Here is a 22,500-nt window from a genome sequence, read left to right as displayed (position 1 = left end):
CAGTTTTATAAATAGGTGGCTTATTTTGGAGTCACTATTGCCATATCACATATTTATTATCGCTCCCCCTTTCATATCTTTGCTATAACTCTCGTCCTTCATTAGCGCTCGTGCAAACGCTTCAAATTATTATACCCTGGCTCTCTCGGTCATACCTGTGCATGCACTTGAAACTTACTTTACCAATAAAAGAAGCAAATAGAGAAATAAAATAAAAGTGCTAGCTGGATTAGGCAAACACACTTCATAAAACTGCATTTTCTTTTCTATTCTCCCCCGTGTTACAAGCTTAACTGCTCCCTGTGTAATTTCTCTTAACCTGCTGTTCCTGGAAGAGAATTTCATCTACAAGCTCTTTCTGTGTTTTTTCCTAGTTTTTACTTTCCCTTTTCTAAGATTTGTAACTGTTCCTTTACGTGCTCTATTTTGGCGCCATTAATCTCTTTTGAGCTCCTTGTACCTGCTGCTGTTTTCTCCACACCTCATACTGCCTTTTCCCTCTTTCTCTCTTTCTCTGAGGTTGGTGGCTACTTTCCAAAGCGTCTGATGCCCCAATGTTCCTTCGTCTTGTTGTCAGACGTGAATTTGAAAAGCAACAAAATTAACAAGCCTTTACCACTCACACATGGCAGAAGTTTATACTTTAATTCAATGAGCTAAGAAAAGTGTGTTGTGGGGCCCCTACGAGCCATGGTGCTTGCTTCATCATAATTAGGCATGCAGTCATTAGCCACAGCTCTGATTATGGGTCACTGAGGTCTGTTTCAATAATTCCTCAAAAACCTAACCATGCAGTCCCCCCTAACTGTGTAGTTATCTTGCTTTACTGCTGTTTGTGTGAATAGCTGGGAGGAGCTCACGGCAGCATCCTCCCAATAAAAGTGTAGATGGACCGTTCCTTAACTCTTTCTTGCTTCACATACAGATGGCTTGAGGAGGTACAGGGGAGATGCAGGTCTAATAAACAGAATAGAATATCTGCGCCAGGTGTGTTTCTCTGCATTGGTGTCCCATCACAGGCCCACCAGTGTATGTGTGATCTTAGACTCCTGCCAGTTCACAAGCAGGCGGCCAGGAAACGGTTTCAGCCTATCAACCACTGAGGAGATAAAGCCTTTGTATAAGGAATGAGGAAGCAATGAACACATTCAGCCTATCACAGGAGTAGCCCTGAGTGTTCCGAGTTATAATTTCTTCATGTCACTGTACGTTATTGAGCCCAAGTAGCTCGCCGTGATCGTATAGTGGTTAGTACTCTGCGTTGTGGCCGCAGCAACCTCGGTTCAAATCCGAGTCACGGCATTGTGGTTGGCAATGTAACTTCAGTTGGGTTTTTCCTTTACAGAATTCCCAAATGTACCAGTTGTTTTTGTAAAATGTCTATTAAAAACAGATCCTTTTCAATATTTGAACGATCTAACGACAAATTATTTAAACACACATGATTATGAGATGTAGGTATACTGTACTTACTGACATAAATTATCGTTCTTGAACATATTTGCGGTAAGGGGAGCGGAGCTCTCCCCCAGGCCAATCAGAATGCAGATGAATGCAGTTGCAGTTGAGTGACCTGTGTTGTGGCAGTCTACAGGGAATGCACATATGTAGCTGTCTCGCAGCCCAATCCAGACGTCAATTGAAGACAGGTTTTCATGCAAATAGAGCAGTAAGTGCAGAGAAATGCTCACTCTCTAAAAATGGCATTTATACAATAGTAAGATTAAATCCAACCTCACCAGTAGATAGGATTTGTCAATAAATAAATAAAGCTTCTCCTCTCTGATATGGAATTACCCCCCAAAAAGTATAAGGGAATACCCAATGCTAAGCTATGAGAGGGGCAGACCTCACAGTAGTGAAAAATGTAATAGACTGTTTGATACTACTAGGACATACAAACTACCACAGTACATGTTTTACCTTTTACTTACATAGCATGATGCCCCTCAGACTACCTAGGGCCTACCTTAGGGGTTACTGATATGTAATAAAATTGGAGTTTAAGGCTTGGCAAGTAGTTTTAAATGCCAAGTCGAAGTGGCAGTACACTGCAGCACAGGCACTGCAGTAGCAGGCTTGAGACAGGTTTTAAATGCTATTTCTTTGGGCGGCACAATCAGTCCCTGGGTATATGGTATACCACTTTACAAGGGGCTTTCAAGTAAATTAAATCTGTCAGTCAGGTATACTCCAATTATACACATGATTAGGGAAGAAGCACGTGCACTTCAGCACTGATTAGTAGCGATAAAGTGATCAGAGTCCTAAGGCCAACAAAAAGATACAGCAAAATGCGGAGGTGAAAAGCAATAAGGTGGGGTTGGGCCCACCTTAAGAATGCAAGGTCTAACAAAAACGAACTAAGGATAACATGAGTAAAACATCAGGTTTCTCTACAGCATTTGGTGAGACAAGTGGGCCTTCTTTTATCTTCCATAAATGCAATCTTTCCCGGACCCCTTTATTATATATCTCTTCAAGGAAAAAATATAAAGCACTTACAAAGGAGCCTCAAATACTCAAAGATGGTAGACTTCTGTAATATGGGACATATACTAAAAGCAGCACGAAAACAGAGTGCAATAGGGTCCAAAAAACTTGAGTGACCCATGAGAGTATGCATGCAAGCCTATGGTATTCCAAAGTAGAGATATACGCATGCAATTTTTGTTTTTAGGAGAGAATGTGCCTGCTGAAAAAAACATTATTTTTAAAAAGTGCATTGCAGAATATCAGGAATTTGCTTTGGGACACCTTGAAAACTTGCATACAGATTATGTGCACATGCCTTACAGTCAGTTGTTGTGGCCGAGTGGTTAAGGCGATGGACTAGAAATCCATTGGGGTCTCCCCGCGCAGGTTCGAATCCTGCCGACAACGAGAATCTTTTTAACATCGGCTACAATTTCAGAAGTTAACCTTTAGTATTTCTTCCATGTCAGTTTTAGAAATAGGTGGCTTATTTTGGTGTCACTATTGCCATATCACATATTTATTATCGCTCCCCCTTTCATATCTTTGCTATAACTCTCGTCCTTCATTAGCGCTGGTGCAAACGCTTCAAATTAGTATACCCTGGCTCTCTCGGTCATACCTGTGCATGCACTTGAAACTTCCTTTACCAATAAAAGAAGCAAATAGAGAAATAAAATAAAAGTGCTAGCTGGATTAGGCAAACACACTTCATAAAACTGCATTTTCTTTTCTATTCTCCCCCGTGTTACAATCTTAACTGCTCCCTGTGTAATTTCTCTTAATCTGCTGTTCCTGGAAGAGAATTTCATCTACAAGCTCTTTCTGTGTTTTTTCCTAGTCTTTTCTTAGATTTGTAACTGTTCCTGTACGTGCTCTATTTAGGCGCCATTAATCTCATTTGAGCTCCTTGTACCTGCTGCTGTTTTCTCCACACCTCATACTGCCTTTTCCCTCTTTCTCTCTTTCTCTGCGGTTGGTGGCTACTTTCCAAAGCGTCTGATGCCCCAATGTTCCTTCGTCTTGTTGTCAGACGTGAATTTGAAAAGCAACAAAATTAACAAGCCTTTACCACTCACACATGGCAGAAGTTTATACTTTAATTCAATGAGCTAAGAAAAGTGTGTTGTGGGGCCCCTACGAGCCATGGTGCTTGCTTCATCATAATTAGGCATGCAGTCATTAGCCACAGATCTGATTATGGGTCACTGAGGTCAGTTTCAATAATTCCTCAAAAACCTAACCATGCAGTCCCCCCTAACTGTGTAGTTATCTTGCTTTACTGCTGTTTGTGTGATTAGCTGGGAGGAGCTCACGGCAGCATCCTCCCAATAAAAGTGTAGATGGACCGTTCTTTAACTCTTTCTTGCTTCACATACAGATGGCTTGAGGAGGTACAGGGGAGATGCAGGTCTAATAAACAGAATAGAATATCTGCGCCAGGTGTGTTTCTCTGCATTGGTGTCCCATCACAGGCCCACCAGTGTATGTGTGATCTTTGACTCCTGCCAGTTCACAAGCAGGCGGCCAGGAAACGGTTTCAGCCTATCAACCACTGAGGAGATAAAGCCTTTGTATAAGGAATGAGGAAGCAATGAACACATTCAGCCTATCACAGGAGTAGCCCTGAGTGTTCCGAATTATAATTTCTTCATGTCACTGTACGTTATTGAGCCCAAGTAGCTCGCCGTGATCGTATAGTCGTTAGTACTCTGCGTTGTGGCTGCAGCAACCTTGGTTCGAATCCGAGTCACGGCATTGTGGTTGGCAATGTCACGGCATTTGGGTTTTTCCTTTACAGAAATCCCAAATGTACCAGTTGTTTTTGTAAAATGTCTATTAAAAACAGATCCTTTTCAATATTTAAACGATCTAACGACAAATTATTTAAACACACATGATTATAAGAGGTAGGTATACTGTACTTACTGACATAAATTATCGTTCTTGAACATATTTGCGGTAAGGGGAGCGGAGCTCTCCCCCAGGCCAATCAGAATGCAGATGAATGCAGTTGCAGTTGAGTGACCTGTGTTGTGGCTGTCTACAGGGAATGCACATATGTAGCTGTCTCGCAGCCCAATCCAGACGTCAATTGAAGACAGGTTTTCATGCAAATAGAGCAGTAAGTGCAGAGAAATGCTCACTCTCTAAAAATGGCATTTATACAATAGTAAGATTAAATCCAACCTCACCAGTAGATAGGATTTATCAATAAATAAATAAAGCTTCTCCTCTCTGATATGGAATTACCCCCCAAAAAGTATAAGGGAATACCCAATGCTAACCTATGAGAGGGGCAGACCTCACAGTAGTGAAAAATGTAATAGACTGTTTGATACTACTAGGACATACAAACTACCACAGTACATGTCTTACCTTTTACTTACATAGCATGATGCCCCTAGGACTACCTAGGGCCTACCTTAGGGGTTACTGATATGTAATAAAATTGGAGTTTAAGGCTTGGCAAGTAGTTTTAAATGCCAAGTCGAAGTGGCAGTACACTGCAGCACAGGCACTGCAGTAGCAGGCTTGAGACAGGTTTGAAATGCTATTTCTTTGGGCGGCACAATCAGTCCCTGGGTATATGGCATACCACTTTACAAGGGGCTTTCAAGTAAATTAAATCTGTCAGTCAGGTATACTCCAATTATACACATGATTAGGGAAGAAGCACGTGCACTTCAGCACTGATTAGTAGCGATAAAGTGATCAGAGTCCTAAGGCCAACAAAAAGATACAGCAAAATGCGGAGGTGAAAAGCAATAAGGTGGGGTTGGGACCACCTTAAGAATGCACGGTCTAACAAAAACGAACTAAGGATAACATGAGTAAAATATCAGGTTTCTCTACAGCATTTGGTGAGAAAAGTGGGCCTTCTTTTATCTTCCATAAATGCAATCTTTCACGGACCCCTTTATTATATAGCTCTTCAAGGAAAAAATATAAAGCACTTACAAAGGAGCCTCAAATACTCAAAGATGGTAGACTTCTGTAATATGGGCCATATACTAAAAGCAGCACGAAAACAGAGTGCAATAGGGTCCAAAAAACTTGAGTGACCCATGAGAGTATGCATGCAACCTATGGTATTCCAAACTAGAGATATACGCATGCAATTTTTGTTTTTAGGAGAGAATGTGCCTGCTGAAAAAAACATCATTTTTAAAAAGTGCATTGCAGAATATCAGGAATTTGCTGTGGGACACCTTGAAAACTTGCATACAGATTATGTGCACATGCCTTACAGTCAGTTGTTGTGGCCGAGTGGTTAAGGCGATGGACTAGAAATCCATTGGGGTCTCCCCGCGCAGGTTCGAATCCTGCCGACAACGAGAATCTTTTTAACATCAGCTACAATTTCAGAAGTTTCCCTTTAGTATTTCTTCCATGTCAGTTTTATAAATAGGTGGCTTATTTTGGTGTCACTATTGCCATATCACATATTTATTATCGCTCCCCCTTTCATATCTTTGCTATAACTCTCGTCCTTCATTAGCGCTGGTGCAAACGCTTCAAATTATTATACCCTGGCTCTCTCGGTCATACCTGTGCATGCACTTGAAACTTACTTTACCAATAAAAGAAGCAAATAGAGAAATTAAATAAAAGTGCTATCTGGATTAGGCAAACACACTTCATAAAACTGCATTTTCTTTTCTATTCTCCCCCGTGTTACAAGCTTTACTGCTCCCTGTGTAATTTCTCTTAACCTGCTGTTCCTGGAAGAGAATTTCATCTACAAGCTCTTTCTGTGTTTTTTCCTAGTCTTTTCTTAGATTTGTACCTGTTCCTTTACGTGCTCTATTTAGGCGCCATTAATCTCATTTGAGCTCCTTGTACCTGCTGCTGTTTTCTCCACACCTCATACTGTCTTTTCCCTCTTTCTCTCTTTCTCTGCGGTTGGTGGCTACTTTCCAAAGCGTCTGAAGCCCCAATGTTCCTTCGTCTTGTTGTCAGACGTGAATTTGAAAAGCAACAAAATTAACAAGCCTTTACCACTCACACATGGCATAAGTTTATACTTTAATTCAATGAGCTAAGAAAAGTGTGTTGTGGGGCCCCTACGAGCCATGGTGCTTGCTTCATCATAATTAGGCATACAGTCATTAGCCACAGCTCTGATTATGGGTCACTGAGGTCAGTTTCAATAATTCCTCAAAAACCTAACCATGCAGTCCCCCCTAACTGTGTAGTTATCTTGCTTTACTGCTGTTTGTGTGATTAGCTGGGAGGAGCTCACGGCAGCATCCTCCCAATAAAAGTGTAGATGGACCGTTCCTTAACTCTTTCTTGCTTCACATACAGATGGCTTGAGGAGGTACAGGGGAGATGCAGGTCTAATAAACAGAATAGAATATCTGCGCCAGGTGTGTTTCTCTGCATTGGTGTCCCATCACAGGCCCACCAGTGTATGTGTGATCTTTGACTCCTGCCAGTTCACAAGCAGGCGGCCAGGAAACGGTTTCAGCCTATCAACCACTGAGGAGATAAAGCCTTTGTATAAGGAAAGAGGAAGCAATGAACACATTCAGCCTATCACAGGAGTAGCCCTGAGTGTTCCGAATTATAATTTCTTCATGTCACTGTACGTTATTGAGCCCAAGTAGCTCGCCGTGATCGTATAGTGGTTAGTACTCTGCGTTGTGACCGCAGCAACCTCGGTTCGAATCTGAGTCATGGCATTGTGGTTGGCAATGTCACGGCAGTTGGGTTTTTCCTTTACAGAATTCCCAAATGTACCAGTTGTTTTTGTAAAATGTCTATTAAAAACCGATCCTTTTCAATATTTAAACGATCTAACGACAAATTATTTAAACACACATGATTATAAGATGTAGGTATACTGTACTTACTGACATAAATTATCGTTCTTGAACATATTTGTGGTAAGGGGAGCGGAGCTCTCCCCCAGGCCTATCAGAATGCAGATGAATGCAGTTGCAGTTGAGTGACCTGTGTTGTGGCTGTCTACAGGGAATGCACATATGTAGCTGTCTCGCAGCTCAATCCAGACGTCAATTGAAGACAGGTTTTCATGCAAATAGAGCAGTAAGTGCAGAGAAATGCTCACTCTCTAAAAATGGCATTTATACAATAGTAAGATTAAATCCAACCTCACCAGTAGATAGGATTTATCAATAAATAAATAAAGCTTCTCCTCTCTGATATGGAATTACCCCCCAAAAAGTATAAGGGAATACCCAATGCTAACCTATGAGAGGGGCAGACCTCACAGTAGTGAAAAATGTAATAGACTGTTTGACACTACTAGGACATACAAACTACCACAGTACATGTCTTACCTTTTACTTACATAGCATGAAGCCCCTAGGACTACCTAGGGCCTACCTTAGGGGTTACTAATATGTAATAAAATTGGAGTTTAAGGCTTGGCAAGTAGTTTTAAATGCCAAGTCGAAGTGGCAGTACACTGCAGCACAGGCACTGCAGTAGCAGGCTTGAGACAGGTTTGAAATGCTTTTTCTTTGGGTGGCACAATCAGTCCCTGGGTATATGGTATACCACTTTACAAGGGGCTTTCAAGTAAATTAAATCTGTCAGTCAGGTATACTCCAATTATACACATGATTAGGGAAGAAGCACGTGCACTTCAGCACTGATTAGTAGCGATAAATTGATCAGAGTCCTAAGGCCAACAAAAAGATACAGCAAAATGCGGAGGTGAAAAGCAAAAAGGTGGGGTTGGGACCACCTTAAGAATGCAAGGTCTAACAAAAACGAACTAAGGATAACATGAGTAAAACATCAGGTTTCTCTACAGCATTTGGTGAGACAAGTGGGCCTTCTTTTATCTTCCATAAATGCAATCTTTCCCGGACCCCTTTATTATATAGCTCTTCAAGGAAAAAATATAAAGCACTTACAAAGGAGCCTCAAATACTCAAAGATGGTAGACTTCTGTAATATGGGCCATATACTAAAAGCAGCACGAAAACAGAGTGCAATAGGGTCCAAAAAACTTGAGTGACCCATGAGAGTATGCATGCAAGCCTATGGTATTCCCAACTAGAGATATGCGCATGCAATTTTTGTTTTTAGGAGAGAATGTGCCTGCTGAAAAAAACATTATTTTTAAAAAGTGCATTTTAGAATATCAGGAATTTGCTGTGGGACACCTTGAAAACTTGCATAAAGATTATGTGCACACAACTCACAGTCAGTTGTTGTGGCAGAGTGGTTAAGGCGATGGACTAGAAATCCATTGGGGTCTCCCCGCGCAGGTTCGAATCCTGCCGACAACGAGAATCTTTTTAACATCGGCTACAATTTCAGAAGTTAACCTTTAGTATTTCTTCCATGTCAGTTTTATAAATAGGTGGCTTATTTTGGTGTCACTATTGCCATATCACATATTTATTATCGCTCCCCCTTTCATATCTTTGCTATAACTCTCGTCCTTCATTAGCGCTGGTGCAAACGCTTCAAATTATTATACCCTGGCTCTCTCGGTCATACCTGTGCATGCACTTGAAACTTACTTTACCAATAAAAGAAGCAAATAGAGAAATAAAATAAAAGTGCTAGCTGGATTAGGCAAACACACTTCATAAAACTGCATTTTCTTTTCTATTCTCCCCCGTGTTACAAGCTTAACTGCTCCCTGTGTAATTTCTCTTAACCTGCTGTCCTGGAAGAGAATTTCATCAACAAGCTCTTTCTGTGTTTTTTCCTAGTCTTTTCTTTCCCTTTTCTTAGATTTGTAACTGTTCCTTTACGTGCTCTATTTAGGCGCCATTAATCTCATTTGAGCTCCTTGTACCTGCTTCTATTTTCTCCACACCTCATACTGTCTTTTCCCTCTTTCTCTCTTTCTCTGCGGTTGGTGGCTCCTTTCCAAAGCGTCTGATGCCCCAATGTTCCTTCGTCTTGTTGTCAGACGTGAATTTGAAAAGCAACAAAATTAACAAGCCTTTACCACTCACACATGGCAGAAGTTTATACTTTAATTCAATGAGCTAAGAAAAGTGTGTTGTGGGGCCCCTACGAGCCATGGTGCTTGCTTCATCATAATTAGGCATGCAATCATTAGCCACAGCTCTGATTATGGGTCACTGAGGTCAGTTTCAATAATTCCTCAAAAACCTAACCATGCAGTCCCCCCTAACTGTGTAGTTATCTTGCTTTACTGCTGTTTGTGTGATTAGCTGGGAGAAGCTCACGGCAGCATCCTCCCAAAAAAAGTGTAGATGGACCGTTCCTTAACTCTTCCTTGCTTCACATACAGATGGCTTGAGGAGGTACAGGGGAGATGCAGGTCAAATAAACAGAATAGAATATCTGCGCCAGGTGTGTTTCTCTGCATTGGTGTCCCATCACAGGCCCACCAGTGTATGTGTGATCTTTGACTCCTGCCAGTTCACAAGCAGGCGGCCAGGAAACGGTTTCAGCCTATCAACCACTGAGGAGATAAAGCCTTTGTATAAGGAATGAGGAAGCAATGAACACATTCAGCCTATCACAGGAGTAGCCCTGAGTGTTCCGAATTATAATTTCTTCATGTCACTGTACGTTATTGAGCCCAAGTAGCTCGCCGTGATCGTATAGTGGTTAGTACTCTGCGTTGTGGGCGCAGAAACCTCGGTTCGAATCCGAGTCACGGCATTGTGGTTGGCAATGTCACGGCAGTTGGGTTTTTCCTTTACAGAAATCCCAAATGTACCAGTTGTTTTTGTAAAATGTCTATTAAAAACAGATCCTTTTCAATATTTAAACGATCTAACGACAAATTATTTAAACACACATGATTATAAGATGTAGGTATACTGTACTTAATGACATAAATTATCGTTCTCGAACATATTTGCGGTAAGGGGAGCGGAGCTCTCCCCCAGGCCAATCAGAATGCAGATGAATGCAGTTGCAGTTGAGTGACCTGTGTTGTGGCTGTCTACAGGGAATGCACATATGTAGCTGTCTCGCAGCCCAATCCAGACGTCAATTGAAGACAGGTTTTAATGCAAATAGAGCAGTAAGTGCAGAGAAATGCTCACTCTCTAAAAATGGGATTTATACAATAGTAAGATTAAATCCATCCTCACCAGTAGATAGGATTTATCAATAAATAAATAAAGCTTCTCCTCTCTGATATGGAATTACCCCCCAAAAAGTATAAGGGAATACCCAATGCTAACCTATGAGAGGGGCAGACCTCACAGTAGTGAAAAATGTAATAGACTGTTTGATACTACTAGGACATACAAACTACCACAGTACATGTCTTACCTTTTACTTACATAGCATGATGCCCCTCGGACTACCTAGGGCCTACCTTAGGGGTTACTGATATGTAATAAAATTGGAGTTTAAGGCTTGGCAACTAGTTTTAAATGCCAAGTCGAAGTGGCAGTACACTGCAGCACAGGCACTGCAGTAGCAGGCTTGAGACAGGTTTGAAATGCTATTTCTTTGGGCGGCACAATCAGTCCCTGGGTATATGGTATACCACTTTACAAGGGGCTTTCAAGTAAATTAAATCTGTCAGTCAGGTATACTCCAATTATACACATGATTAGGGAAGAAGCACGTGCACTTCAGCACTGATTAGCAGCGATAAAGTGATCAGAGTCCTAAGGCCAACAAAACGATACAGCAAAATGCGGAGGTGAAAAGCAATAAGGTGGGGTTGGGACCACCTTAAGAATGCAAGGTCTAACAAAAACGAATTAAGGATAACATGAGTAAAACATCAGGTTTCTCTACAGCATTTGGTGAGACAAGTGGGCCTTCTTTGATCTTCCATAAATGCAATCTTTCCCGGACCCCTTTATTATATAGCTCTTCAAGGAAAAAATATAAAGCACTTACAAAGGAGCCTCAAATACTCAAAAATGGTAGACTTCTGTAATATGGGCCATATACTAAAAGCAGCACGAAAACAGAGTGCAATAGGGTCCAAAAAACTTGAGTGACCCATGAGAGTATGCATGCAAGCCTATGGTATTCCCAACTAGAGATAAACGCATGCAATTTTTGTTTTTAGGAGAGAATGTGCCTGCTGAAAAAAACATTATTTTTAAAAAGTGCATTGCAGAATATCAGGAATTTGCTGTGGGACACCTTGAAAACTTGCATACAGATTATGTGCACACACCTTACAGTCAGTTGTTGTGGCCGAGTGGTTAAGGCGATGGACTAGAAATCCATTGGGGTCTTCCCGCGCAGGTTCGAATCCTGCCAACAACGAGAATCTTTTTAACATCGGCTACAATTTCAGAAGTTAACCTTTAGTATTTCTTCCATGTCAGTTTTATAAATAGGTGGTTTATTTTGGTGTCACTATTGCCATATCACATATTTATTATCGCTCCCCCTTTCATATCTTTGCTATAACTCTCGTCCTTCATTAGCGCTGGTGCAAACGCTTCAAATTATTATACCCTGGCTCTCTCGGTCATACCTGTGCATGCACTTGAAACTTACTTTACCAATAAAAGAAGCAAATAGAGAAATAAAATAAAAGTGCTAGCTGGATTAGGCAAACACACTTCATAAAACTGCATTTTCTTTTCTATTCTCCCCCGTGTTACAAGCTTAACTGCTCCCTGTGTAATTTCTCTTAACCTGCTGTTCCTGGAAGAGAATTTCATCTACAAGCTCTTTCTGTGTTTTTTCCTAGTCTTTTCTTTCCCTTTTCTTAGATTTGTAACTGTTCCTTTACGTGCTCTATTTAGGCGCCATTAATCTCATTTGAGCTCCTTGTACCTGCTGCTGTTTTCTCCACACCTCATACTGTCTTTTCCCTCTTTCTCTCTTTCTCTGCGGTTGGTGGCTACTTTCCAAAGCGTCTGATGCCCCAATGTTCCTTTGTCTTGTTGTCAGACGTGAATTTGAAAAGCAACAAAATTAACAAGCCTTTACCACTCACACATGGCAGAAGTTTATACTTTAATTCAATGAGCTAAGAAAAGTGTGTTGTGGGGCCCCTACGAGCCATGGTGCTTGCTTCATCATAATTAGGCATGCAGTCATTAGCCACAGCTCTGATTATGGGTCACTGAGGTCAGTTTCAATAATTCCTCAAAAACCTAACCATGCAGTCCCCCCTAACTGTGTAGTTATCTTGCTTTACTGCTGTTTGTGTGATTAGCTGGGAGGAGCTCACGGCAGCATCCTCCCAATAAAAGTGTAGATGGACCGTTCCTTAACTCTTTCTTGCTTCACATACAGATGGCTTGAGGAGGTACAGGGGAGATGCAGGTCTAATAAACAGAATAGAATATCTGCGCCAGGTGTGTTTCTCTGCATTGGTGTCCCATCACAGGCCCACCAGTGTATGTGTGATCTTTGACTCCTGCCAGTTCACAAGCAGGCGGCCAGGAAACGGTTTCAGCCTATCAACCACTGAGGAGATAAAGCCTTTGTATAAGGAATGAGGAAGCAATGAACACATTCAGCCTATCACAGGAGTAGCCCTGAGTGTTCCGAATTATAATTTCTTGATGTCACTGTACGTTATTATGCAAAAGTAGCTCGCCGTGATCGTATAGTGGTTAGTACTCTGTGTTGTGGCCGCAGCAACCTCGGTTCGAATCCGAGTCACGGCATTGTGGTTGGCAATGTCACGGCAGTTGGGTTTTTCCTTTACAGAATTCCCAAATGTACCAGTTGTTTTTGTAAAATGTCTATTAAAAACAGATCCATTTCAATATTTAAACGATCTAACAACAAATTATTTAAACACACATGATTATAAGATGTAGGTATACTGTACTTACTGACATAAATTATCGTTCTTGAACATATTTGCGGTAAGGGGAGCGGAGCTCTCCCCCAGGCCAATCAGAATGCAGATGAATGCAGTTGCAGTTGAGTGACCTGTGTTGTGGCTGTCTACAGGGAATGCACATATGTAGCTGTCTCGCAGCCCAATCCAGACGTCAATTGAAGACAGGTTTTCATGCAAATAGAGCAGTAAGTGCAGAGAAATGCTCACTCTCTAAAAATGGCATTTATACAATAGTAAGATTAAATCCAACCTCACCAGTAGATAGGATTTATCAATAAATAAATAAAGCTTCTCCTCTCTGATATGGAATTACCCCCCAAAAAGTATAAGGGAATACCCAATGCTAACCTATGACAGGGGCAGACCTCACAGTAGTGAAAAATGTAATAGACTGTTTGATACTACTAGGACATACAAACTACCACAGTACATGTCTTACCTTTTACTTACATAGCATGATGCCCCTAGGACTACCTAGGGCCTACCTTAGGGGTTACTGATATGTAATAAAATTGGAGTTTAAGGCTTGGCAAGTAGTTTTAAATGCCAAGTCGAAATGGCAGTACACTGCAGCACAGGCACTGCAGTAGCAGGCTTGAGACAGGTTTGAAATGCTATTTCTTTGGGCGGCACAATCAGTCCCTGGGTATATGGTATACCACTTTACAAGGGGCTTTCAAGTAAATTAAATCTGTCAGTCAGGTATACTCCAATTATACACATGATTAGGGAAGAAGCAGGTGCACTTCAGCACTGATTAGTAGCGATAAAGTTATCAGAGTCCTAAGGCCAACAAAAAGATACAGCAAAATGCGGAGGTGAAAAGCAATAAGGTGGGGTTGGGACCACCTTAAGATTGCAAGGTCTAACAAAAACGAACTAAGGATAACATGAGTAAAACATCAGGTTTCTCTACAGCATTTGGTGAGACAAGTGGGCCTTCTTTTATCTTCCATAAATGCAATCTTTCCCGGACCCCTTTATTATATAGCTCTTCAAGGAAAAAATATAAAGCACTTACAAAGGAGCCTCAAATACTCAAAGATGGTAGACTTCTGTAATATGGGCCATATACCAAAAGCAGCACGAAAACAGAGTGCAATAGGGTCCAAAAAACTTGAGTGACCCATGAGAGTATGCATGCAAGCCTATGGTATTCCCAACTAGAGATATGCGCATGCAATTTTTGTTTTTAGGAGAGAATGTGCCTGCTGAAAAAAACATTATTTTTAAAAAGTGCATTGCAGAATATCAGGAATTTGCTGTGGGACACCTTGAAAACTTGCATACAGATTATGTGCACACAACTCACAGTCAGTTGTTGTGGCAGAGTGGTTAAGGCGATGGACTAGAAATCCATTGGGGTCTCCCCGCGCAGGTTCGAATCCTGCCGACAACAAGAATCTTTTTAACATCGGCTACAATTTCAGAAGTTAACCTTTAGTATTTCTTCCATGTCAGTTTTATAAATAGGTGGCTTATTTTGGTGTCACTATTGCCATATCACATATTTATTATTGCTCCCCCTTTCATATCTTTGCTATAACTCTCGTCCTTCATTAGCGCTGGTGCAAACGCTTCAAATTATTATACCCTGGCTCTCTCGGTCATACCTGTGCATGCACTTGAAACTTACTTTACCAATAAAAGAAGCAAATAGAGAAATAAAATAAAAGTGCTAGCTGGATTAGGCAAACACACTTCATAAAACTGCATTTTCTTTTCTATTCTCCCCCGTGTTACAAGCTTAACTGCTCCCTGTGTAATTTCTCTTAACCTGCTGTCCTGGAAGAGAATTTCATCTACGAAGCTCTTTCTGTGTTTTTTCCTAGTCTTTTCTTTCCCTTTTCTTAGATTTGTAACTGTTCCTTTACGTGCTCTATTTAGGCGCCATTAATCTCATTTGAGCTCCTTGTACCTGCTGCTGTTTTCTCCACACCTCATACTGCCTTTTCCCTCTTTCTCTCTTTCTCTGCGGTTGGTGGCTACTTTCCAAAGCGTCTGATGCCCCAATGTTCCTTCGTCTTGTTGTCAGACGTGAATTTGAAAAGCAACAAAATTAACAAGCCTTTACCACTCACACATGGCAGAAGTTTATACTTTAATTCAATGAGCTAAGAAAAGTGTGTTGTGGGGCCCCTACGAGCCATGGTGCTTGCTTCATCATAATTAGGCATGCAGTCATTAGCCACAGCTCTGATTATGGGTCACTGAGGTCAGTTTCAATAATTCCTCAAAAACCTAACCATGCAGTCCCCCCTAACTGTGTAGTTATCTTGCTTTACTGCTGTTTGTGTGATTAGCTGGGAGGAGCTCACGGCAGCATCCTCCCAATAAAAGTGTAGATGGACCGTTCCTTAACTCTTTCTTGCTTCACATACAGATGGCTTGAGGAGGTACAGGGGAGATGCAGGTCTAATAAACAGAACAGAATATCTGCACCAGGTGTGTTTCTCTGCATTGGTGTCCCATCACAGGCCCACCAGTGTATGTGTGATCTTTGACGCCTGCCAGTTCACAAGCAGGCGGCCAAGAAACAGTTTCAGCCTATCAACCACTGAGGAGATAAAGCCTTTGTATAAGAAATGAGGAAGCAATGAACACATTCAGCCTATCACAGGAGTAGCCCTGAGTGTTCCGAATTATAATTTCTTCATGTCACTGTACGTTATTGAGCCCAAGTAGCTCGCCGTGATCGTATAGTGGTTAGTACTCTGTGTTGTGGCCGCAGCAACCTCGGTTCGAATCCGAGTCACGGCATTGTGGTTGGAAATGTCACGGCAGTTGGTTTTTTCCTTTACAGAATTCCCAAATGTACCAGTTGTTTTTGTAAAATGTCTATTAAAAACAGATCCTTTTCAATATTTAAACGATCTAACGACAAATTATTTAAACACACATGATTATAAGATGTAGGTATACTGTACTTACTGACATAAATTATCGTTCTTGAACATATTTGCGGTAAGGGGAGCGGAGCTCTCCCCCAGGCCAATCAGAATGCAGATGAATGCAGTTGCAGTTGAGTGACCTGTGTTGTGGCTGTCGACAGGGAATGCACATATGTAGCTGTCTCGCAGCCCAATCCAGACGTCAATTGAAGACAGGTTTTCATGCAAATAGAGCAGTAAGTGCAGAGAAATGCTCACTCTCTAAAAATGGCATTTATACAATAGTAAGATTAAATCCAACCTGACCAGTAGATAGGATTTATCAATAAATAAATAAAGCTTCTCCTCTCTGATAAGGAATTACCCCCAAAAAGTACAAGGGAATACCCAATGCTAACCTATGAGAGGGGCAGACCTCACAGTAGTGAAAAATGTAATAGACTGTTTGATACTACTAGGACATACAAACTACCACAGTACATGTCTTACCTTTTACTTACATAGCATGATGCCCCTCGGACTACCTAGGGCCTACCTTAGGGGTTACTGATATGTAATAAAATTGGAGTTTAAGGCTTGGCAACTAGTTTTAAATGCCAAGTCAAAGTGGCAGTACACTGCAGCACAGGCACTGCAGTAGCAGGCTTGAGACAGGTTTGAAATGCTATTTCTTTGGGTGGCACAATCAGTCCCTGGGTATATGGTATACCACTTTACAAGGGGCTTTCAAGTAAATTAAATCTGTCAGTCAGGTATACTCCAATTATACACATGATTAGGGAAGAAGCACGTGCACTTCAGCACTGATTAGCAGCGATAAAGTGATCAGAGTCCTAAGGCCAACAAAACGATACAGCAAAATGCGGAGGTGAAAAGCAATAAGGTGGGGTTGGGACCACCTTAAGAATGCAAGGTCTAACAAAAACGAATTAAGGATAACATGAGTAAAACATCAGGTTTCTCTACAGCATTTGGTGAGACAAGTGGGCCTTCTTTTATCTTCCATAAATGCAATCTTTCCCGGACCCCTTTATTATATAGCTCTTCAAGGAAAAAATATAAAGCACTTACAAAGGAGCCTCAAATACTCAAAAATGGTAGACTTCTGTAATATGGGCCATATACTAAAAGCAGCACGAAAACAGAGTGCAATAGGGTCCAAAAAACTTGAGTGACCCATGAGAGTATGCATGCAAGCCTATGGTATTCCCAACTAGAGATAAACGCATGCAATTTTTGTTTTTAGGAGAGAATGTGCCTGCTGAAAAAAACATTATTTTTAAAAAGTGCATTGCAGAATATCAGGAATTTGCTGTGGGACACCTTGAAAACTTGCATACAGATTATGTGCACACACCTTACAGTCAGTTGTTGTGGCCGAGTGGTTAAGGCGATGGACTAGAAATCCATTGGGGTCTTCCCGCGCAGGTTCGAATCCTGCCAACAACGAGAATCTTTTTAACATCGGCTACAATTTCAGAAGTTAACCTTTAGTATTTCTTCCATGTCAGTTTTATAAATAGGTGGTTTATTTTGGTGTCACTATTGCCATATCACATATTTATTATCGCTCCCCCTTTCATATCTTTGCTATAACTCTCGTCCTTCATTAGCGCTGGTGCAAACGCTTCAAATTATTATACCCTGGCTCTCTCGGTCATACCTGTGCATGCACTTGAAACTTACTTTACCTATAAAAGAAGCAAATAGAGAAATAAAATAAAAGTGCTAGCTGGATTAGGCAAACACACTTCATAAAACTGCATTTTCTTTTCTATTCTCCCCTGTGTTACAAGCTTAACTGCTCCCTGTGTAATTTCTCTTAACCTGCTGTTCCTGGAAGAGAATTTCATCTACAAGCTCTTTCTGTGTTTTTTCCTAGTCTTTTCTTTCCCTTTTCTTAGATTTGTAACTGTTCCTTTACGTGCTCTATTTAGGCGCCATTAATCTCATTTGAGCTCCTTGTACCTGCTGCTGTTTTCTCCACACCTCATACTGTCTTTTCCCTCTTTCTCTCTTTCTCTGCGGTTGGTGGCTACTTTCCAAAGCGTCTGATGCCCCAATGTTCCTTTGTCTTGTTGTCAGACGTGAATTTGAAAAGCAACAAAATTAACAAGCCTTTACCACGCACACATGGCAGAAGTTTATACTTTAATTCAATGAGCTAAGAAAAGTGTGTTGTGGGGCCCCTACGAGCCATGGTGCTTGCTTCATCATAATTAGGCATGCAGTCATTAGCCACAGCTCTGATTATGGGTCACTGAGGTCAGTTTCAATAATTCCTCAAAAACCTAACCATGCAGTCCCCCCTAACTGTGTAGTTATCTTGCTTTACTGCTGTTTGTGTGATTAGCTGGGAGGAGCTCACGGCAGCATCCTCCCAATAAAAGTGTAGATGGACCGTTCCTTAACTCTTTCTTGCTTCACATACAGATGGCTTGAGGAGGTACAGGGGAGATGCAGGTCTAATAAACAGAATAGAATATCTGCGCCAGGTGTGTTTCTCTGCATTGGTGTCCCATCACAGGCCCACCAGTGTATGTGTGATCTTTGACTCCTGCCAGTTCACAAGCAGGCGGCCAGGAAACGGTTTCAGCCTATCAACCACTGAGGAGATAAAGCCTTTGTATAAGGAATGAGGAAGCAATGAACACATTCAGCCTATCACAGGAGTAGCCCTGAGTGTTCCGAATTATAATTTCTTGATGTCACTGTACGTTATTATGCAAAAGTAGCTCGCCGTGATCGTATAGTGGTTAGTACTCTGTGTTGTGGCCGCAGCAACCTCGGTTCGAATCCGAGTCACGGCATTGTGGTTGGCAATGTCACGGCAGTTGGGTTTTTCCTTTACAGAATTCCCAAATGTACCAGTTGTTTTTGTAAAATGTCTATTAAAAACAGATCCATTTCAATATTTAAACGATCTAACGACAAATTATTTAAACACACATGATTATAAGATGTAGGTATACTGTACTTACTGACATAAATTATCGTTCTTGAACATATTTGCGGTAAGGGGAGCGGAGCTCTCCCCCAGGCCAATCAGAATGCAGATGAATGCAGTTGCAGTTGAGTGACCTGTGTTGTGGCTGTCTACAGGGAATGCACATATGTAGCTGTCTCGCAGCCCAATCCAGACGTCAATTGAAGACAGGTTTTCATGCAAATAGAGCAGTAAGTGCAGAGAAATGCTCACTCTCTAAAAACGGCATTTATACAATAGTAAGATTAAATCCAACCTCACCAGTAGATAGGATTTATCAATAAATAAATAAAGCTTCTCCTCTCTGATATGGAATTACCCCCCAAAAAGTATAAGGGAATACCCAATGCTAACCTATGAGAGGGGCAGACCTCACAGTAGTGAAAAATGTAATAGACTGTTTGATACTACTAGGACATACAAACTACCACAGTACATGTCTTACCTTTTACTTACATAGCATGATGCCCCTAGGACTACCTAGGGCCTACCTTAGGGGTTACTGATATGTAATAAAATTGGAGTTTAAGGCTTGGCAAGTAGTTTTAAATGCCAAGTCGAAGTGGCAGTACACTGCAGCACAGGCACTGCAGTACCAGGCTTGAGACAGGTTTGAAATGCTATTTCTTTGGGCGGCACAATCAGTCCCTGGGTATATGGTATACCACTTTACAAGGGGCTTTCAAGTAAATTAAATCTGTCAGTCAGGTATACTCCAATTATACACATGATTAGGGAAGAAGCAGGTGCACTTCAGCACTGATTAGTAGCGATAAAGTTATCAGAGTCCTAAGGCCAACAAAAAGATACAGCAAAATGCGGAGGTGAAAAGCAATAAGGTGGGGTTGGGACCACCTTAAGATTGCAAGGTCTAACAAAAACGAACTAAGGATAACATGAGTAAAACATCAGGTTTCTCTACAGCATTTGGTGAGACAAGTGGGCCTTCTTTTATCTTCCATAAATGCAATCTTTCCCGGACCCCTTTATTATATAGCTCTTCAAGGAAAAAATATAAAGCACTTACAAAGGAGCCTCAAATACTCAAAGATGGTAGACTTCTGTAATATGGGCCATAGACTAAAAGCAGCACGAAAACAGAGTGCAATAGGGTCCAAAAAACTTGAGTGACCCATGAGAGTATGCATGCAAGCCTATGGTATTCCCAACTAGAGATATGCGCATGCAATTTTTGTTTTTAGGAGAGAATGTGCCTGCTGAAAAAAACATTATTTTTAAAAAGTGCATTGCAGAATATCAGGAATTTGCTGTGGGACACCTTGAAAACTTGCATACAGATTATGTGCACACAACTCACAGTCAGTTGTTGTGGCAGAGTGGTTAAGGCGATGGACTAGAAATCCATTGGGGTCTCCCCGCGCAGGTTCGAATCCTGCCGACAACAAGAATCTTTTTAACATCGGCTACAATTTCAGAAGTTAACCTTTAGTATTTCTTCCATGTCAGTTTTATAAATAGGTGGCTTATTTTGGTGTCACTATTGCCATATCACATATTTATTATTGCTCCCCCTTTCATATCTTTGCTATAACTCTCGTCCTTCATTAGCGCTGGTGCAAACGCTTCAAATTATTATACCCTGGCTCTCTCGGTCATACCTGTGCATGCACTTGAAACTTACTTTACCAATAAAAGAAGCAAATAGAGAAATAAAATAAAAGTGCTAGCTGGATTAGGCAAACACACTTAATAAAACTGCATTTTCTTTTCTATTCTCCCCCGTGTTACAAGCTTAACTGCTCCCTGTGTAATTTCTCTTAACCTGCTGTTCCTGGAAGAGAATTTCATCTACAAGCTCTTTCTGTGTTTTTTCCTAGTCTTTTCTTTCCCTTTTCTTAGATTTGTAACTGTTCCTTTACGTGCTCTATTTAGGCGCCATTAATCTCATTTGAGCTCCTTGTACCTGCTGCTGTTTTCTCCACACCTCATACTGCCTTTTCCCTCTTTCTCTCTTTCTCTGCGGTTGGTGGCTACTTTCCAAAGCGTCTGATGCCCCAATGTTCCTTCGTCTTGTTGTCAGACGTGAATTTGAAAAGCAACAAAATTAACAAGCCTTTACCACTCACACATGGCAGAAGTTTATACTTTAATTCAATGAGCTAAGAAAAGTGTGTTGTGGGGCCCCTACGAGCCATGGTGCTTGCTTCATCATAATTAGGCATGCAGTCATTAGCCACAGCTCTGATTATGGGTCACTGAGGTCAGTTTCAATAATTCCTCAAAAACCTAACCAGTCAGTCCCCCCTAACTGTGTAGTTATCTTGCTTTACTGCTGTTTGTGTGATTAGCTGGGAGGAGCTCACGGCAGCATCCTCCCAATAAAAGTGTAGATGGACCGTTCCTTAACTCTTTCTTGCTTCACATACAGATGGCTTGAGGAGGTACAGGAGAGATGCAGGTCTAATAAACAGAATAGAATATCTGCGCCAGGTGTGTTTCTCTGCATTGGTGTCCCATCACAGGCCCACCAGTGTATGTGTGATCTTTGACTCCTGCCAGTTCACAAGCAGGCGGCCAGGAAACGGTTTCAGCTTATCAACCACTGAGGAGATAATGCCTTTGTATAAGGAATGAGGAAGCAATGAACACATTCAGCCTATCACAGGAGTAGCCCTGAGTGTTCCGAATTATAATTTCCTTTATGTCACTGTACGTTATTGAGCCCAAGTAGCTCGCCGTGATCGTATTGTGGTTAGTACTCTGCGTTGTGGCCGCAGCAACCTCGGTTCGAATCCGACTCACGGCATTGTGGTTGGCAATGTCACGGCAGTTGGGTTTTTCCTTTACAGAATTCCCAAATGTACCAGTTGTTTTTGTAAAATGTCTATTAAAAACAGATCCTTTTCAATATTTAAACAATCTAACGACAAATTATTTAAACACACATGATTATAAGATCTAGGTATACTGTACTTACTGACATAAATTATCGTTCTTGAACATATTTGCGGTAAGGGGAGCGGAGCTCTCCCCCAGGCCAATCAGAATGCAGATGAATGCAGTTGCAGTTGAGTAACCTGTGTTGTGGCTGTCTACAGGGAATGCACATATGTAGCTGTCTCGCAGCCCAATCCAGACGTCAATCGAAGACAGGTTTCAATGCAAATAGAGCAGTAAGTGCAGAGAAATGCTCACTCTCTAAAAATGGCATTTATACAATAGTAAGATTAAATCCAACCTCACCAGTAGATAGGATTTATCAATAAATAAATAAAGCTTCTCCTCTCTGATAAGGAATTACCCCCCAAAAAGTATAAGGGAATACCCAATGCTAACCTATGAGAGGGGCAGACCTCACAGTAGTGAAAAATGTAATAGACTGTTTGATACTACTAGGACATACAAACTACCACAGTACATGTCTTACCTTTTAC

At 41.3% G+C, this 22,500-nt stretch overlaps 12 non-coding genes across 12 annotated transcripts; all 12 read left to right on the top strand.

Moving 5' to 3' along the window:
* The first annotated feature begins 1,230 nt into the window (after window positions 1–1,230).
* TRNAH-GUG (transfer RNA histidin (anticodon GUG)) lies at window positions 1,231–1,302 on the top strand. Its single transcript has one exon. It is a non-coding gene; the product is annotated as a tRNA-His (tRNA).
* Window positions 1,303–2,801: 1,499 nt separating this feature from the next.
* Window positions 2,802–2,883, top strand: TRNAS-AGA (transfer RNA serine (anticodon AGA)). The gene has a single exon. It is a non-coding gene; the product is annotated as a tRNA-Ser (tRNA).
* Window positions 2,884–5,731: 2,848 nt separating this feature from the next.
* TRNAS-AGA (transfer RNA serine (anticodon AGA)) lies at window positions 5,732–5,813 on the top strand. Its single transcript has one exon. It is a non-coding gene; the product is annotated as a tRNA-Ser (tRNA).
* A 2,849-nt stretch (window positions 5,814–8,662) lies between these two features.
* Window positions 8,663–8,744, top strand: TRNAS-AGA (transfer RNA serine (anticodon AGA)). The gene has a single exon. It is a non-coding gene; the product is annotated as a tRNA-Ser (tRNA).
* Window positions 8,745–10,032: 1,288 nt separating this feature from the next.
* TRNAH-GUG (transfer RNA histidin (anticodon GUG)) lies at window positions 10,033–10,104 on the top strand. Its single transcript has one exon. It is a non-coding gene; the product is annotated as a tRNA-His (tRNA).
* A 1,499-nt stretch (window positions 10,105–11,603) lies between these two features.
* On the top strand, window positions 11,604–11,685 carry TRNAS-AGA (transfer RNA serine (anticodon AGA)). Its single transcript has one exon. It is a non-coding gene; the product is annotated as a tRNA-Ser (tRNA).
* Window positions 11,686–12,974: 1,289 nt separating this feature from the next.
* Window positions 12,975–13,046, top strand: TRNAH-GUG (transfer RNA histidin (anticodon GUG)). The gene has a single exon. It is a non-coding gene; the product is annotated as a tRNA-His (tRNA).
* Window positions 13,047–14,545: 1,499 nt separating this feature from the next.
* Window positions 14,546–14,627, top strand: TRNAS-AGA (transfer RNA serine (anticodon AGA)). Its single transcript has one exon. It is a non-coding gene; the product is annotated as a tRNA-Ser (tRNA).
* A 1,289-nt stretch (window positions 14,628–15,916) lies between these two features.
* Window positions 15,917–15,988, top strand: TRNAH-GUG (transfer RNA histidin (anticodon GUG)). The gene has a single exon. It is a non-coding gene; the product is annotated as a tRNA-His (tRNA).
* A 1,498-nt stretch (window positions 15,989–17,486) lies between these two features.
* Window positions 17,487–17,568, top strand: TRNAS-AGA (transfer RNA serine (anticodon AGA)). The gene has a single exon. It is a non-coding gene; the product is annotated as a tRNA-Ser (tRNA).
* Window positions 17,569–18,857: 1,289 nt separating this feature from the next.
* Window positions 18,858–18,929, top strand: TRNAH-GUG (transfer RNA histidin (anticodon GUG)). The gene has a single exon. It is a non-coding gene; the product is annotated as a tRNA-His (tRNA).
* A 1,499-nt stretch (window positions 18,930–20,428) lies between these two features.
* TRNAS-AGA (transfer RNA serine (anticodon AGA)) lies at window positions 20,429–20,510 on the top strand. Its single transcript has one exon. It is a non-coding gene; the product is annotated as a tRNA-Ser (tRNA).
* The last annotated feature ends 1,990 nt before the right edge of the window (window positions 20,511–22,500 follow it).

Source organism: Lissotriton vulgaris, chromosome 1_1 (assembly GCF_964263255.1).
Source record: "Lissotriton vulgaris chromosome 1_1, aLisVul1.2, whole genome shotgun sequence".
Taxonomy (NCBI): domain Eukaryota; kingdom Metazoa; phylum Chordata; class Amphibia; order Caudata; family Salamandridae; genus Lissotriton; species Lissotriton vulgaris.
The sequence above is the reverse complement of the archived record's forward strand: the minus strand, read 5'-3'. Positions and strand labels throughout refer to the sequence as shown.